This window comes from Apodemus sylvaticus, chromosome 17, assembly GCF_947179515.1.
Source record: "Apodemus sylvaticus chromosome 17, mApoSyl1.1, whole genome shotgun sequence".
Classification (NCBI taxonomy): Eukaryota; Metazoa; Chordata; class Mammalia; order Rodentia; family Muridae; genus Apodemus; species Apodemus sylvaticus.
In genome coordinates this window covers 28510539-28516132 of record NC_067488.1, presented here as the reverse complement: position 1 = coordinate 28516132, position 5594 = coordinate 28510539, and the positions used below count along the sequence as shown (strand labels likewise).

General features: G+C 41.7%; 1 long non-coding RNA gene across 1 annotated transcript in view; it reads right to left on the bottom strand.

The window, feature by feature from the left end:
* Positions 1-1017: 1017 nt before the first annotated feature.
* Positions 1018-5594, bottom strand: part of LOC127668151 (uncharacterized) — a 23233-nt gene continuing 18656 nt past the window's right edge. Inside the window, exon 3 of the long non-coding RNA XR_007974017.1 lies at positions 1018-1656. This is a non-coding gene — a long non-coding RNA (uncharacterized LOC127668151). The remainder of the gene's footprint in view (positions 1657-5594) is intronic.

Here is a 5594-nt window from a genome sequence, read left to right as displayed (position 1 = left end):
GTAGGTCTTATGCATGTTGCCAAAACTGCCGTGAGTTCATATGTGCATTTTCCCTTTGTGCTATAGACATCCCATTTAGGTCAGAGTGCTATGATCACATTCTCTTTTTATACAGTCCAAGATCTTAGCCAAGGGAATGGTACCACCCACAATGGGAGGATCGTTCCACTCCTGTTGTCTTAATCAAGATAATAGGCCATAGGCATACCCAAAGGCCCATCTCTCAGGTTAGTCTAGATATTATCAAGTTGACCGTTGAGATTACTAATATGTGGGTGGGAATGTATTTAGAAGGAGGGACTATCCAGATATTTCTTCCACCATGATGCACAGAAAAGGGATGAGGAAGGGCCCAATGAAGTAAGCACTACATTTATAAGAAAAAAAAAAATAAACAAGAAACAGGTGAGACCATCACATAGAGACAGAGACAGAGACAGAGACAAATTTAGTGATGGCTTTTCAAGGCAGGGACTGCCAGAAACCATAAGAAGCTAACTATGGCATATGGCCACTATGCCCTTCCAAGATATCATGACCATGGCAACATCTTGCTCTTAGACTTCTGGCCTCTGGAACTATGAAAATTTCCTTCTTTAACCACTATTTATGGTGCATCATCATGGCAGCCCAAAGACACTCAGGTGTCCACAGTTGCAATTCAGCATTTTGAATATCTACAGGTAGCACATGCATCTCACCTTTGTCCTACTAAGTAAGACTTGGTAACCAAGGAAACATCTCTACTTCTCAGCTTTGAAAATCTACTAAGAAAAGCTCCCAGAAAATGGTAAAGAACAAAGATTAATTGTTCCTCCCCCTGCTCCCTCTATGACGTTTGTCAATCTTCCTGACCTACTTCTCTGCTTGCATGAAATGTTGCTGAGGTCATAGCAGCAGCTACTGCCATTACCATCCTTCTTTGTCAGAGGACAGATCATCATTCAGCATCCCTTCTCCCTTCCTGTAACACCACTGGAGAAATCCTAGAAGGTCCCAATTGACCAAGGTGAGGAGTGAGTATCCAATAGCAATTTTATTTGCAGCACCAAGCATGTGATTCTATACAGTCGACCAATAAGGATAAAGTAGCCAGAGAAGGCTAACAGACTGTGAGGTCATTTAGTAATCAGAAAGCAGAATAAGAGTCAGCTCTCAGCAAGAGCAGAACAGAATGTCCTCACTTCCTCTGATGTGTGAGCCAAAGCTGTATCTCCTTCTGGTGTGCTGAGTAGAAGTGCCTCATCCCACAACAGCTGTCTATGAATGCTAGTTCTTTTTCCACACACTCCTGTCTCCTTGCCATCTCTTCTTCCTCAAATACTCCTGGTCCTTCTACATTCATCTGCATTCCTCACTGGGGAGGAGAGAACTCACCAGTAGTATTGGGTGAAAGTCACTGGTCCTTCTTAGTTACCCTCTCTTCCAAATCTTGCAGGCAGCAGTGACTTGGGAAAGCATTCTGTTCTACACAATAAAGTTTCCATGGGACGAGACTGTGGACAGGAAACAAGCAAGGTCACGTAGACTCTGCACTACATCAGACTTTATCAGTCAAAAGCTGGCATTTGATCCCCACTCGTTCTTCATCTGTGTGTTCCTTGGTTTTTCAGAATCAAAGTGTTCAATAAAGGTTCCATGTCCTGGGTGGTTCTCCTGGGGGGGGGAGAGAGAGAGAGAGAGAGAGAGAGAGAGAGAGAGAGAGAGAGAGAGAGAGAGTTGATTCTCATGTTCTCATGACTTGTGGTACAGAATTTTCTGTAAAATCATAATAAATGCTGAAGGAGCAAACACTGAACCATTGCTCCTAGAGGAACTGTGTGTATTTCATGGGTGTGTGTGTATACACACACACACACACATAAACTGACAGTCAGTTATGTATCTATATCTTTGAAGTTTAAATGAAAGCCCTTCAAAGTCCTTATTCCCCCAAATTGGGAGATGAGATGGTAAGAGATTAGACCTATTGGGAGACTCTAAAATCATTTGAGAATGACCTCAAAAGAGACCAAGTTTCTAGTCTCTCAGGCTCTCTGTGCCTCTTGGCTCTGAGGGTGAACAGTTTGCTGTGGCCCGTGATTACCTCTGGACTGCTCACCAGAGGTAAAAAGCAGTGAGGCCTCACAAACTGGAACCTCTATAACCTTGAGTTAACCAAAACTTTCCTCTTAACAAATTAATGACCTCTTACATTTTATTTTAATAACATTGACTAAAACAAGTAACACACTTGTTACAACTTAACGGCCTCTTCATAACTTACCTCTTACATTTTATTAGAGTGATATAAACATGATTAAAACAAGCAGTGCATGCGTGCGTGTATGCCTCACGTGGATTGCAACCGAAAATCAAAAGAAAAATGTTCTAGTTGATTCTAGTTTCTTCGTCCTGAAAAATGGAAACTAGGGACAGAAATGTTAAGTAAATTTCATAAAACTCCACCAGCTATGAGTGTCTAGTTTGGAACTCAAACCCCACCCTCTGAGCTCAGTGTGCAAGCTTCTAACTCTATGCTAAGCAAGCCCCTTCCTCGTCCTCTGGCCATCTCTGAAACTACACCGAGGCAGAGCATTGCTTGCTCAAACTCAGTGAAGATGGACACTCTAGGAAATCTGTTCTGTGCCCATATGTAAACGTGCATGGAAGCAGGATTGCATATAAATTACAGCGAGAAGATCAATTTACAAATACAGACCTTGTGAATAACGAGAATCAATGCTCTATCACAGCAGCACACCTAAGTACTCACCAGCCCTGAAATAAGATTAGATACAGTCCCACCCACTGTTGTATGTCTTCCAGTGACATCTTGGGACAAGGAGCGTATTTCTCTGTCCATTTCATCAGGTCTGACACTGTGATTTTCTTTCCTCACTAAAATGCAAATGCCAGAAATGAACGCCACCTCTGAAAGAATTTCTAGGATCATTTTGTGGGTATATACACATTTTTGTTCTTTCTCCTCTGTCACCAGAAAAGCATGTCCCAAATATGGTTTTCCTTCCATATGGACCCCGGGATAGTTAATCTTCATCGTCAAGTAGAATGCACTTAGAATTACCATGGAAACACATCTCTGGATGTCCCTTTGAGATCTGTTTCCAGAAAAGTTTAACTGAGCATCAAAAGGCCCACCATGAGTGTGAGTAGCACCATCCCCTTGCTTAGGGCCCTAGACCGAATCCAAAGGCGAAAATGAATTCAGCAACGACATTTCTCTTGACTTCCTGACTGTGGATGCAATGTGACCAGTTATCTTGTGCTTCTAATCATTCCTTCAAAACCAAGATGGACTGTGAGCCCAATAAACCCTTCATTCATTTCTTAAGTTACTTTTGTAAGGCATTGGTCACAAAAATAGTTGATGATTTCTATGATAAATAAATAGATGATAGATAGATAGATAGATAGATAGATAGATAGATAGATAGATAGATAGATAGATAGATAGATAGAAGGAAATTTGTACCAGTAGTGGGGATATGTCATGATAAATCTGACCATTTGCTTCATAGTAAGCCTTTGCCACTGATTTGTAGAAAAGAATAGGACTGGTTTTGGAAGAGTTTAGAGTTTGTAAGAAGAGTTTACCTAATTATTAAGTGGGAGTTTGGAAGACCAGAACACCTAAAGGCCCAGCTCATGAGGTTTCAGAGGAAAACAAGGATTCGTCTGGGAGCAGAGCTAATGTATTACATTCTAGTAAATAATCTTCCCATGCCCTGAAAACTTGAGTAAGGGGAAATTTAAAGGTAACAGATTAATTTGTTTGGAACATGAAATTTCAGGGCATGGTAACATTCAGACTGTACCGTGGTTTCTGCTCACTCTTGTTACCTGGGTCTACAGTGAGGAAGAGCAACAAATGACCAGAAAGGTGGGGAGATTGTGAAGTTCATTGAGGGAAAGAAGGAGGTTAAAGTTGCAGACAAGATATCTGAAGGCAGCAGCGATTAAAGAGATTAATTTCATTAAAAGGAAACCTAGTACTCTATACTGTGACACTGGAAAAGGGGTGGAGGCCAAGACCCCACCTATCAAACCCAGATCTTCCAGAATGCAAAATCATTTGAGAGGAAACAACCTGAACTGAGAATGGCACTAGGGGGTCCCCAAAGCATCCACCATGGGGTGCAGAGGTCACTCCAGATATACACCAAGAAGAGCTACTCTGGCTTGCAGTAGAACTTGACAGCATTGTCCACATCATGTTGTTTCCACCGTGGATACACAAAATGAAACACTGAGGAGTCTGTAGTGCTTTCAATACCAGACAGTGTGTGTCAGTTGGGTTCCCTTTAAAGAGTCCCTGAGAATCCATTGCAGAAAGCTGTATAAATAAATCCTAAGTTTTCAATAGAGACTTTGCTATATTCTAGGTGTCAGGACTATGGAATCCACCGAGAAAAACTTCAGGCTCAGAGTAGAAATGACCCAAGAGAGAGGTTCTATGTGTTAAGGTAGCAAGAATAGAAGGCCAGGGCTGCTCTAGGCTACTGAAGCCCAGATTAGTCCATCATAAGCCACAAATGCCAAACATGAAGGTTCAGAATTTGATGCTTTCCCTGTGGAGTTTTAGTCTTTCTTTGATATGTTTTTTTATTTGTTTTGTTTTGTGTGTGTGTGTGTGTGTGTGTGTGTGTGTGTGTGTGTGTGTGTGTTTTCTTGCCCCATTTCTCCCCTTTGGTATGGGAATGCTCTCTCTGTGCCACTGTATCCTGGAAGTAGCTGCTTGTTTTCTACTTTTTCTGGTGCTCTCAGCTAAAAGACTGCCCAGACCCTCAGCAGAGAGTCTTGACTATAGGTTTTGAACAACATTGGATCCTAAGAGTCGGCGGTCAGTTTTGAAATTGGGCTGAATGCACTATGAAATGACAGTTTGAGGAGCCGGAATCATTGTTATTATTTTAAGTTACTGTGATGGCTATGATTGGCTGTCAACTTGACTACATCTAGAATGAACTACAATCCAGAAATGGAGGGCACACCTGTAGGAGATTTTCTGCTTGGCTTGAAGTGAGCAAATGCACTTCTACTCTGGACTTTTGAGGTGGGAAGACACATATCTTTGATCCATATCTTGAGGCTGGAAGACACAAGCCTTTAATTTAGATCTTAAGATGGGAAGACACACCTTTAATCTTTGCCATGGCCTTCTGCTAACAATCTTATGGACATGGAAGAAAGAAGTGTTTGCTCTTTGCTGGCTTGCCCTTGCCTTGCTAACACATTCATTCCTTTACTGGCATTGGAGACTACTTTTTGGGTCTTCCAGCATATGCTGAAGACAAGCCTTGTAAACTGAATAATTACTAGACTCTTGGACTTTCCATTTCTAGTCAGCCACTCACTGTTAGATAACTTGGACTGCAGCCTGTAAGTATTCCAATAAAATTATATATGTATGTATGTGTATGTATATATATGTGCATGTGTGTGTGTGTGTGTGTGTGTGTGTGTGTGAGAGAGAGAGAGAGAGAGAGAGAGAGAGAGAGAGAGAGAGAGAGAGAGAGAGAGATTCATGGCTCTACAGAACCCTGACAAATACAGTGGTGTTTTCAACCTGTCAGGTTGAAAAGGGGAGCATT